The following is a 13661-nucleotide window of genomic DNA, read 5'->3' as shown; positions in this document are numbered from 1 at the left end:
AAATTGGTAGAGAAATGTGAAAACTGTTAACAACATCAATTAAATAACTTAATCATGCAGTCAGTAACAAAGGAGATGTTGCATTCCACATTTCTCCTGCTCTGAAACCAATGACCAGATCCCAATAATGGCTGCAATCTCCTTAAGGTACACTAAGCCAACCTTTGTTCCCACCAAAGGATATCTGTACAAACAGAACAGATAATTAGGTCTGAAACCACTCATTTCGCATTTGCAAATGCATCCTGATAGAAACAAATGAAGAGGTTTCAGGTAAACAAGTTTTCAGCGTATTTGCAAGTGAAAAATCCCTGCCAGAAGGTGGTAATTTGGTCTACCATGGATGCTTTTAGAGCTATTGAATTGCAGTGTCACAGCACTAGAACCTATATTCCACTATATGCTGTTTTCCCTAAGTGTTCGGTAAAGCAAGGTAAACCAGAGCCAGCAAAGAAGCAAACAAATAGAATAGGAAGTAGGATCACTTGTCATTTCAGGCTTTTATAGCAGAGAATTAAATTTTCAATCCTAACATAATAGTGACAATGGCAGTTTTTAAATAGCTTTGTAGGCACGTTGCATAGTTGTGAAAGATTTTCACATAATCAAGGTTGGGTATTTCTAGAGAGATCAAAAAGAGTCTGTGAAGTGGAGAGCAGATGCTGCAGACATCTTAGAGGATCTGTGAATGCAATTAACCAGCAAATGAGCCTTGGAAAACCCAGTCTTGCTAAACAGATGAACATAATCAAAGCCACTGAGAAATGAGATGGCCAATGCACGCTAATAGCAGCAGCACAGAGACATCTACCCTGCACCTTAACCTTTAGGAAAAAAGAACAGATCCCACACAGAGAGGGAAGTAGGGACAATTACGTAAATGTCTGGGGCTCCTGGAGGAGATGGAAATTTATTGATTGCTTTCACAGAGGTCCAATTTAGCAGAGAACCACTGGCCTCTCTCTGTTCACTCCAGTGGATTGGTACTTGGGATAGCTGGTGCTGGAGGAAACGGGTCAAGTGGCATCCACAAGATTATCAGACCCAAGTGGTTTTACCCCTCAGCATTTATATAGCAACTTTTCTCATTTATATTCTGACTGCCATCCTTGAAGTTGAGCACTGGGAGGTGTTTAATAAGCTTTGTGGGAATCTGTAGCCTTTAACATTTGAACAAATGTAATATGGCTTGGGACAAATGAAAATAATCCATCTGAACAATTTCTGCTGATGCCAAATTTCATATAGAGCTTATTTCAACAATGGAAAAGTGAGGTCTCAAACTTTGAAAATAGGTCAGACTTTCTATAACTCTTTATTTTTTTCTGGCTTCTAAAATACACACTGCAGTAGCTTATGTCTTTACAGGGTATTAATTACAAAAACCATCACATGTCAACCCTCGCATAGATTTTATAGGCATTCAGGTTAAAAGGGGGATTTTCTACTCTGACACAGAAGATCTCTGTAACAGGGCCATAAAATGTGTTTTTTTATGAAGAGAGAAAGAATTTAAAATGGGACCATGGGAATGAAATGTGACATCACTCACCTTGGAATGGGCCACAAGATACAGGTGGGGCATCAGCTTTAAACTACAACTGCTATAAAATGCTTCATGATGTAGATCTAATTACTGAATATCTTCTTATTTCAGTCTCCCCCACCTATGATGCCTTAGACAGCTTTGTCTTCCCCACCACTTAAGTTTGCTGTGACTTGTTGAAGCCAGAGCCATAGCTGAGGTGACCTCCAGCCCCCCCAGACATCAGGGCCAGCACCCCAGGGGAGATAAAGTAACAATTATTTGACTTGTTTGCTTGATAATTTTTTGCTACATTGTTAAGTGTGAGGACCTGGACCTCAGGTTGACGCTGGATAATTTTTCTTTTCATTTTTTAAAACTAATGATTTTTAGCACTTCAGTCTACAAAACAGACAGAGATTTTGTTATAGTACTCAAAAGATTCTTAAATGACACTTAAGACACTTCAGAGCACAGTTCTTACATAGATGTAAGATTGTTTGGAAACCAAAAAACAGAAACTTCTGCAGATACTAAAAGGTTCAGTCTGCAGCCTTGGAAAGAGCTTGGACTGATGTAGTAAGGAAGGTACACAGACATCGGGTAGAAAAATTATAAACTTACTTTCCTATAGTTATAAGTAAGAATATGCCTAGAGTAGGTAAGAAATTATATTAGGTAAAATAGTTTGAGGTTTAAGCTGTAATAATTAAGCTGTAATGTGACTTATAGAGTAGGTTAAAGATCTAGAAACTATAACAGAACAGAGGTGTGTATGAGTATGTGACCTGTCAGCTTAGGGTTAGATGCAGTGCAGCAAAATTAGGCAAAGGTGATAGGTTAATAAGTGAAAACAAGCTTCGGGTCAACTGCCTATTGGGCTAAAATGTTATATATTGCCGTGCAAAGAAGAAACTCATTACTTCCTTGAGTTATGATTGACTTGTTGCTTTTAAATCTCACACCTCGAGACTGATATCTTATCTGGCTACTTGAGCAGTAAATCATCTCAAAGCAAGGTGGTCCCATCCCTCGTTTTTCATCTCGACACTTAGATATAGCTACCTCCCATTACTAGATTTACAAACTTCCTCCAGCCTTAGTTGACCATACAGAGATTCAAATATTCCTCCCTGCACTGAGAATGAGCTTCATACTCACCCTTAAGAGAGTTTCTTGGCTTAAATAGGGCTGAACTTTAAGCTACCATTTCCCTTGTGAATGGAAGTGTTAAACCCTGTGCTTCCCACAACTTTGAAATGCTTCATTTTCATATTGCTGCTTCCACTTCTCTCCATTTCATGATACAGTTTGACAAGAAATTGATGTTTCCACTCCTTATGCTTTTTGGGGGTTTTTGGTTGGGTTTTTTGTTTGTTTGTATATTTGTTTGGTTTAGTTTTTGTTTCTTTTGGTATAAGCTCAATAATTTATTAAAACAAAGATAGCAGTATAGCACCAGTAACTTTGGAGATCCTCAGTTGGCTTGGCTTTTGCAGTAGGATGGTTAAGGCATGATGGTTGTCTCCTGTCATTTATTAAGGATTTAAGGAAATTAAAATCTTGCAGCCATGGAATTGATATTTAGAGGTCATCATTTAGAGGCACAGTTAGACATTTAGAAACAATTTCTGAGTCACACCTGGAGAAAAATCTTACTATTAACTACCAGTGTGACAAGCCAAATTCTCTTCAGGTTTTATTCCTTAACTTGTGGATAGAAGTCTTAAACTTCATTTGCTCATTTTCACTCTGAAACAGCCATCTCAGCACTGCTCCACTGAAATAATGCCTTTTCCCAGCATTGCTTTTCTACATTTTTCCTCCTTTCTTTTATATTTTGGTTTGGCAAGGATGCAGCCAGGAAGAATTTAATGTCCATGAAACATTCAGGGTGCTTCAGCAGGTACAGTTAGGTTTATTGTTACATCGTAATTTTTCACTCTGGCCATTGCCTTTCTTAATTTTGTGCTATTTCCTGGGTTTTTTATTTTTTTTTTAAATTTATTTGCTAATATTGATGTTTTAAAAATCTGGACAATAAAAAGGATCAATTTTTGCCTGAGTCAAAAGCAATCATGTTGCCCAGGCACTTCTGCCTATGTTGATTATTTGGGAAGTAATTATCATGTTTAGTCCTCCAATTATGCTATGTATTTTTTCAGAATTCTTGATGTGAACCAACACAGCCCCCACTTTGAAATAAGCCTTAACACTGGATCATATACAGAACCCATTACTTTGTTCACCTTTCTCTTAGAATGTGAACATTTAGCCCCAAATCACAGTGAGTTGTATTATATTGGATTAAGGGAAATTCTTATCTTGTTCCTCTCCCACTGCATGTCAAATTCTCATGAACACTTCATGAAAAGAGTGTGAGAACTCTCTTTCTTTTTTTGTCAAAGAAAAAAGAGTGATATTGGCTTCTGCAAGAGGAGGAGTTAATCTAATCCCCCTCCTGAAGGGTTGTTATGGATTGGTTTGGGTTCTCCTGACTATCCTCAGCACCTTCAAACTGACTCTTTAGGACTGAAGAGAAGGGGAATTATGTAGAATGGAGTTCACACATCACACCTGTGCAATTCTAACTTCTTCTTGATGATTTAAAATATTCTGTATTTCAATATATTACAGATTTTGATCAGTGTTTTCTTCCACACAATTTCTTGATCATTTGAAATTTAAACTGATTCATTCTGAAAACTTTAGGGAGAAAACATTAACACTACCAGAGAGAAAAAAATATAAATACTGTACGAATTCTGAAAGTAGTTGTCACTTGTGTATTGCTCTTACATATAATCCTGACAGACTATGTTAGAGAATTCCAGAGTTTCATGTAGGCTGCATAGCAAGATCTCTGTGGTGATGCAAGTGGGATGCTGCCAAGCTGTTGCTGCAGCCAGGAGACAATTTCAAATAGACTTTAGGACTGACATAAGGTTTGTGAGCAGAGAAAAGTGATCAACAGAAGTTTTTGGTTCATATTAGATATGACATGTCATATTCATCACAGAGATAGAAATCACTTGCCCTGTTGTCATTCTCTGTCTTTAATCTGATTCTCTTTATGTCACTTTTCCACTTCTGTGTGTGATAACACAACAGAGTTGAAGCCTTCTTTTCCAGTTCTCTACAAAAATATCCCCAAATTCACATTGGTGGTGGCACTGTAGCTGCCTTCTCTTCATCTTACACATTCCTTCTAGAAGCAGCCCAAACCACCAGATATCCAGCCTATTATTAATTGTGTTTTCAAATTACTTATTAATTTAACAGAGGAACAGTGCATCTGGCAACATTTACAGTTGCAATTAGGGAGTCAGATCCTCCACAGAAGAAATCTAATTTTATTTGGCTTATCTTAGAAATAGCTGGCTCAGATATGAAGAAATTTGTATTACTGAGGGATAGAGAAATCTGAAGAGAAAGAATCTTTTCTTTTGTAGAATACACTGACCCAAATTGGTTAAATTTATGCATATTCATGGCACTGTGTTGGGTCTCTAAAATGTTTCCATACATATTTTTTTACCTACTACTTAAATTGATTGCAAATCAGCTTAAAGTACCAGACATGCTGCTGGCTTTCCTTTTTTTCAGGCTTTATTCATTGAATACTAATTAATACCAGTGTAAATACAAGGAGGGGTGGAAATAAATTATATTTAAGGTCCCTTCCATCCTAGTCCACTCCAGGATTCACTCAAGACTGTGCATGCTCAGGAATCTTGGAGAACACACATCAAAGAGAAAGGTCTATTTCCTCCTTACTATGGCCTAAATCATGGATAAGTCTGTAAAACTTCTCTCATAATTCATTTCAGTTGCAAACTTCCAGGTTATCAGAGAGGTCATGTGGATAAAATGAGAGCCAGCTTATGCCAGAAATCCGTCCCTCATCATCTACCCATAATCATATGGGAATCATGTCTGTTAGGAGGGGTATGAGAAATAAATGAAATTGAAGCACTTTCTCCTTCCCTGTCTTTACACAGAAGCCCCATTCTAGCACCTAGACAGTGCTCTCAATGGAAATTTCATTCCAATTTCATTCTGCCAGCACTTTGTCATGTATATTGCACACCTCTGTCAAGAGGTCTACATATTACACCATAATAGATGACACTGATCCCATAGGAAATCCACAAATATGTGTTTCACTGTTGACTGAAGTACTTAATAAAAGTCCATAGAGCAGCCCAAAACACTCCTGCCATTCCCAGTTTTTATGCCACTGCACTTCCAGAAGTGGTCTGTCTTCTCTGGCCTTTAATATTTCAGATTGTCACAAAGTCTTTTCAAAAAAAACCCCATAATAATATTTGATCTGAAATTTAATTATGAGATTTGATTTAAATTGATGACATATAGCTTGGTTAGAGTGGAGCTTTTGGAATTATTCTCTGCTATGTACAGGGACTATAATTCAAAACCTTAAAGAGAATAGACTGAAATTTTGAAGGTGTCATAGACTTGTTTCATTCAGCCTAATATCTACAAAAGTATGTTTGGCAAGAGTTTAAATGGAATAGTGACATTTGCTTTTCAGATTCAAGTTTTATTCCTCTGGGTGATCTTTAGGCATACCAAAGAGTGGGGAGAACAGCTTTAGTGCACTGATTAAAACCAGGGTTTGTGATTAAGCAGGGTAGTGGTGATGAAATTGCTAAAAGTGAAGCACCCAAACATCTGATTAATCATTTAAAAAAGGAACCACAGTACCTGTTTTAATCCTTCCCACACCTAACACCTGGAACCTTGCTAGGAAAGGGTTTGATTAATACTTAATATAGGCATTAGTATAGGTAATATCTTTCAATTTTAAAGCTTTCAGGAGTTTCTTGGAAGCAGGCAGGTATGAAGATGTTCTACCAACTAATAAAATATCCTACAACATTTGTATAGACCAATTTCTACCTGGAGCGCAGAAAACACTTATAAATGCGCAATGTTCTGCTCAAGGTTTCCTCATCTTTTCCTCTTGGATGCACCTTTCAATCAAGAACATTATCTGCGTTCCTGTTGCTTCTGGAAACTCCTCAATATCTCCAGTTTTTTATTAAAATGCAGCAGAGAAACAAAACATCAGGCAAGTCATGAAGCCAGAGTCACTGGGAAAAGCTGAAAAGTTCCTCGGAGAGGGAGCAACATCTGCCCGATAGGCAATGGAAAATAAACCATCAATAAACTCAATTTTAACAGTAAATAAAAGGTACATGGGTCTAGGGGAAAGCTTTCTAGAAATGTTGATTACTCACATTATGCAATTAAATTGGCATTAATGTGTTTGACAGTCATAGAAAAGCAATTGTGAATTGTGCTTGAAGAAACTGATATAAGGACTCAACTTCCTATTTGCATAGCAAAAAAATCTGCCTTTTAGGGTCTCCTGGGTATTTTCTGGGCAAGAACATATGAACTTTGTCCACTGCAATCCCAAAAAAGCTGCAAAATAAACACAATTGGGTCTGAAAAGACACCAAGTCTCAATGTTTCATGTTCTGTAGAAATTCTATTAAAAAGATGTAAAACCCCAAAACCCTCCACTTCAATTAACAGATCAGCTAATTCACCACTTGAAATTAAAGACAACAAGACTATTATAATTTATTGCAAAATTCACCATGATTCTAGATAAATTCATTGGAAATTATTTGTGTGTAGATGCTGTCACCAGTGTGATAAATGTAACTTTGAAAAAAATTTGTGAAAGAATAAATAAGTATATAACTGTATTTATAACAATGTAAAACATATAAAATATAGTGTGGCCTAAAGATTCTTCCCCAGACCCAGCAGTAACTACCCATTCAGGTGATAACGACCCTAGGCGACACTTATCAGCCTGAGAGAAAGAGCAGGACACGGGCAATCAGGCTAGACAATGAGAGGAGCCCGGCCGAGATACCCATCGGCTCCGCACCGGACCTGGACACTTCACCCTGAGAGCCCAACCGAAGATACAATCAGGAAGCACTCAGAACCTTTCACATGCGAAAGGACTCTGCCCAGTTGTCTATTGATTCAGTTTGATGGTTCCAGGAAATCCATTCAACCAACCATCTAGACTCTTTGTTGAACAGTGACTGCTCGAAGTTTGGCCTCAGGACACAAAATCCCTATAAAAACCCCAGACAGTCAACTCTCCTTGTGGATTTGGGTAAATCTGTACCTTTGGGTATAGACCCCTGTCCACCCAGCACTGCGCTGATTTATTTTATTGTGGGTTTTTTTTTCTCTCCTTTGTGATTGAAATTGTTTTATAATAAATCGCTGTTTATATTAACCCTATTTTGCCATTGAATTTATAACAGATTTGGTGCCATGACTCGGATCAGAGAAACTGAGGGGAATCTCACTGCCCAGGAAGGGTACCCCCGCTGATTTTGGCGGCCTGGTGAGTTGAGAACCCCCGTAGCTCGTTCCGACATCCAAACTAAATTTAGGCTGAGATAAAACCACAATAAAAAGGAAACGGATCCGGAGCAGAGAGCTCAGGAAGGCACGGAGCCTTCGGGAAGCTGCAGCTTGTTTTGCTTGTAAAACGTCTGCTGTGCACAAAGACATCCACGCAGGAAAATAGCTGTAAGTACTGCTGGTTGAGTGGGTGATCGGGCAAGTGTGTGAGATGTGATCTGATCACGAAGCAAGTGTGGACTTCAAGGCCACGTTTCCATCCTCCCACGAGGGAATTGGCCGGCCGCGAAGGAAGCGATCCAGAGTGAAAGTTTTTTTTCTCGACACACACTTGTAAAAACCTGAGACCAAAGGGTGTCTCGGGGGACTGATAACAAGGAACTAAAAGGGGAAGGATACGTCCTGTCAGGCTTGGGAACTGGTAAACCCTTTTAGTTAACGGATCAAGGTATAAGTCCAGAAGAGGATCAAGAGTGACGATTACAAGAGACCTCAGATCAGCTCATTGAAGGGTGAGTATCGGCAAAATTTGATTCCTCGAGTAGGTGCGAAAAAGGTCACAACGCAGAAACAGAAACAGACTCACAGAGGAGTCGAAGACAGGTAAGAAATTATATATATTTGCGAAGTATGGGGCAGAAAAAGAGTAAGCTACAAAGAAAGAGCACAGGGAAAAATCCCTCCGATCAGGGGGAGGGATCACTAGACATCCCACTGGAAAGTCCCTTGGGGTGGATGTTAAAACACTGGGAAGATTGTCTCCAGAGGAAGGGGAAATCAAAGGCAAAATTAATACATTACTGTATGGAGGTTATGGAGGACAAGAGTTGAGAAAACATCTCACTTGGCCAGTGTTAGGCACATTTGAAAAATGGACGTGTAATAAGTTATTCTCCTATGTGGAGAACAAGGTCCCCTCGGATCCCGAGGAGAAAGAATATGCTAAGCTCTGGTTAAACGCCAGAGTAGGGCTATTCCCAATGAAACAAAAAGAAAAATGTGAGTCGAGAGCTGAATCCTGGGAACCCCTCGACCACTTACCTCCCCCATATCATGGACCGGCTGGGCCTTCCTCTGAAGATCAAGTGATGCCTTCAGCACTTTCGGGCCCCTGAGACCAACCCACTGAGATGCATGTGTCTCAAGCGGGAGACTCCGTGCCGGCAGCGATGCTGGCAGCCCTTCCCCTTTCCTTGCCTGCAAGCACGGTAGCCACAGTAGCCTCTTCGGAGGTTTCTCCTGCACAAGGCTGGGGATCACTCTATCCGTCCTTGCCGGTCCGGCCGCCACAACCAGGACCCTCCCATATAACGAAGGGGATCCCTCCCGTCAACCGGGTAGTGGCGGAGTTCCCACAATTGATAAAGGGGAGACAACTCACAAGCACCAGCTCCCCTCCCACAAGTAGAACCCATTTGAGAGCGAGAATGGTGAGTGATGAGTGGGGAGAGAGTGAAGAAGGGCACCGGTTGTTCCCTCTTAGGGAAGTACTGACGGCCCCGGGAGTGATCGGTTTTGTGAATGTACCCCTTAACACTGGAGATGTAAGAGCATTTAAGAAAGAAATGGGGCGGTTGTTGGATGATCCTTTTGGTGTGGCTGAGAGGTTAGACGAATTTTTAGGGAGTAGTATTTATACCTTTGATGATCTTATGGCAATCCTAAGATCATTGTTTAATCAGGAGGAAAGAGAGATGATTAAACAAGCTGGTATCAGGGACTGGGACAGACGCAATCCACAGGGGACGCCAGGCAACCAGAAATGGCCTAGCGTAAGCCCGAGCTGGAATGCACAGACAAAGGAAGGCAGACGGAATATGATAGATTTAAGGAGCATAATTGTCCAAGGTATAAGAGAAGCGGTCCCTAGGGGCCAGAATATTAGCAAAGTTTTTGGAGAGTGTCAAGGGAAAGAGAAATCACCCACTGAATGGGTCAAAAGATTAAGGCGCAGTTTACAGATTTACTCTGGAACTGACCCGAACTCTCCTGTTGGGGAGGTGCTGTTGAAAACACAATTTGTTGCTGAATCTTGGGAGGACATTAGGAGAAAATTAGAAAAGATTGAGGGGTGGCAAGATAAAAGCCTCCAGGAGCTCCTAAGGGAAGCTCAAAAGGTATACATGAGGAGAGAGGATGAGAAGCAGAAATTGCAAGCTAAGGTTTTAGTAGCTGCAGTGAAAGAGGTCCAGAAACATGAGCAGGCACAGAGTAAGTTTAAAACACTGCCCAGAAAAGGTTGAGGTTCTCACCAGGCAGCCCCGACCCCACGGAGAGAACCCCCTGAATGCTACTACTGCAAACAGGTAGGACACGTTCAGCGGAATTGTAGAAAGAGAATAAATACGAGAAATTTTTTTCAGGAAGATTAGGGGTGTCGGGGGCTCTTTAATTTGGGGGCCAGAACATCCAATGAGCCCTTGATAAAATTAAAAGTGGGCCCCCAATGGCAGGAGGTAAGTTTTCTTGTCAATACTGGGGCGGAGAGAAGTACCCTGCAGAAATTACCGTACGGATGTGTGGCCAGCAGAGAAAAAGTTTTTGTAATTGGTGCAAAAGGAGACCCCTTCGAAGTGCCCGTAATAAAGGATGTAGAAATAGAATCTGAAAATAAAATTTGCTTAGGAAACTTACTACTAGTGGAAGAAGCTGATTATAATTTGTTGGGAAGGGACATGATTGTCACTTTAGGAATTAATATCATGATTAAAAATTCTGAATTAGTAGTAAAAATATTCAAACTGACTCCTAAAGATGAGGAAGAAATAAACCCTGAAGTATAGCATTCAAAAGGAGAGGTAGGAAAGCTAGATATCAAACCTATCAAAATAGAACTCAAGAGCCCTGAGGACCCTATAAGGGTTAAACAATATCCCATCCTGATGGAAGGGAGAAGGGGGTTGAAACAAGTAATTGATGACCTCTTAAAAGGAGGTACGTTAGAGCCTTGCATGTCTCAACATAACACCCCCATCCTGGCTGTAAGAAAGGTGGATGGCAGTTTCCGATTGGTCCAGGACCTAAGAGCGGTAAACGCTAGGACTCGGACTAGGTTCCCGGTGGTGGCCAACCCCTATACCTTGCTAAATAGACTCTCACCAGAAGATGTTTGGTACAGTGTGATTGATTTGAAAGATGCTTTTTGGACTTGCCCTCTGGATGAAAGGAGTAGAGATTATTTTGCATTTCAGTGGGAGGACCCAGATACAAACCGGAAGCAGCAGCTAAGGTGGACGGACCTCCCCCAGGGGTACATGGAGTCTCCGAACCTTTTTGGGCAGGCTTTAGAACAATTGCTAACCCAATTTATTCTTGAAGACAGGACAAAGCTTCTGCAGTATGTAGATGACTTGTTAATAGCTGGATCAACTGAGGAAAGTATGAGGAAGAGTACGATTGCTTTGTTGAATTTTCTAGGAAAGAAAGGTTTGAAAGTCTCAAAATCCAAGCTGCAATTCACAGAGCCTGAAATAAAATATCTAGGACATTGGATATCTCAAGGGAAAAAGAAATTGGACCCTGAGAGAGTGGCAGGCATCCTTGCATTGCCTGCACCGAAAACAAAAAGGCAAATTAGACAAATTTTAGGGCTCTTGGGATATTGCAGGCAATGGATTGAAGGTTTCAGTGAAAAAGTGAAGTTTTTGTATGAAAGATTGAACACTGACAGGCTGAAGCGGACTGAACAGGATGAGTCTAATTTCCAAAAATTGAAAAATATTCTTATGACTGCCCCCGTACTAACTCTACCAGATACAAACAAGGAATTTCAGTTTTTTGTAGATGTGAGTGGACAGACAGCACAGGGAGTCCTGACCCAGGAGTGGGCAGGCAAAAGGAAACCTATAGGGTTTCTCTCGAAAATCTTAGATCCTGTTAGTCAGGGTTGGCCTACGTGTTTACAGGCAATTGTAGCAGTGGCTCTGTTAGCGGGAGAAGCTAAGAAAGTAACTTTTGGGGCTCCCTTGGTAGTTTACACTCCCCACGATGTGAGAAACATTTTGCAGCAAAAAGCAGAGAAGTGGCTGACTGATTCCAGGCTTCTGAAATATGAAGCCATTTTAATCAGCTCACCTGGTTTAGAATTAAAAACCACTTCTGCACAAAATCCTGCTCAGTTTCTATTCGGTGAACCTCCAGAGAAATTAGTACATGATTGTACTGAGACGGAGGAGCTGCAGACCAGAATAAGACTGAACTTAGAGGATCAGGAGTTAGGAGGGGGAGAGAAGTGGTTTATAGATGGGTCTTCGAAAGTTATTGAGGGAAAGAGAAAGTCAGGATATGTGATAATAGATAGTGCATCCGGGGAAGTTGTAGAATCGGGTCCTCTGAGAGCAAGCTGGTCCGCACAAGCTTGCGAGCTCTATGCTCTCCTGAGAGCCCTCCGGAGGCTGAAAGGAAAGAGGGGCACCATCTACACAGACTCACGGTATGCCTTCGGTGTGGTACACACTTTTGGGAAGATTTGGGAAGAAAGAGGATTGATAAATACTAAGGGAAAAGACCTAATCCATGGGGAAATAATCCGACAGATTCTAGAGGCTGTCCGAGAGCCGGAAGAAATAGCAGTTGTCCATGTAAAAGGACACCAGACGGGGTTGCAGTTTCAAACCCAAGCTAACAACCTAGCTGATAAAGAGGCAAAAAGAGCAGCTCTGCTCACCGTAAGTATTCCCGAGGTAACTCCATAGGAATTGCCTGAAATCCCCATGCTCCCTTCCAGAGGGAGATTGAAGAATTCAAGAAGATAGGGGGAGTCATGAAACAGGGAAAATGGTGATTACCTGATGGGAGGGAACTAATTCCAAAAGGAGAGGTAAGGAAGGTATTACAAAGACTACACACACAGACCCATTGGGGAACACGGGCACTGGCCGATCAGTTCTTGAAATTTTTCCAGTGCAAGGGGATCTTTGAAATTGCTAAACGAGGTACAGGGGTGTGTGGTTTGCCAAAAGGTGAATCGATCGAGGTTCAAACAAACTGTTTGGGGAGGGCGTCCTCTCTCATACAGACCATTTGAGAGGATCCAGGTAGATTTCACCGAATTACCAAAAATCGGTAGATATAAATTTTTATTAGTAATAGTTGACAAACTAACGCACTGGGTGGAAGCCTTTCCTAGAGCAAGGGCCACAGACCAAACAGTGTCTAAAATTTTATTTGAAGAAATCATCCCTAGGTATGGGATAGTAGATTGTATTGATTCGGATCAAGGAACTCATTTCACTTCAAAAATTAAAAAACAAATTTCAGAGGCTCTGGGTGTTAGATGGCAATACCACACTCCTTGGCATCCTCAGAGTTCAGGACAGGTGGAAAGAATGAACCAAACACTTAAATCCCTTAATCACTTAAATTGTCTAAACTCATGATAGAAACAAAAATGTCGTGGATTAAGTGTCTCCCCCTTGCTCTGCTAAATATAAGAACAATCCCTCATTCTGAAACGGGTCTGTCCCCTTTTGAAATGTTGTATGGGATGCCATACAAACATGGAATGCCGGTGGGACACCCCCAAGTGGAGGATGTGCAAATACAACCTTATCTCATTGCTATAAACAAAAATTTACAGGACCTGCGAAAACGAGGACTAATTCCCCAAAGCGCCACTCTAGGATTCACTATACACCAGATACAGCCTGGGAATAAAGTCCTCGTCAAAGCTTGGAAAGAGCTTCCCCTCACCCCCCATTGGGAAGGACCGTTC

This window comes from Cyanistes caeruleus, chromosome 12, assembly GCF_971803275.1.
Source record: "Cyanistes caeruleus chromosome 12, bCyaCae1.hap1.1, whole genome shotgun sequence".
In the NCBI taxonomy this organism is placed as follows: domain Eukaryota; kingdom Metazoa; phylum Chordata; class Aves; order Passeriformes; family Paridae; genus Cyanistes; species Cyanistes caeruleus.
Note: the sequence above shows the minus strand (reverse complement) of the source record.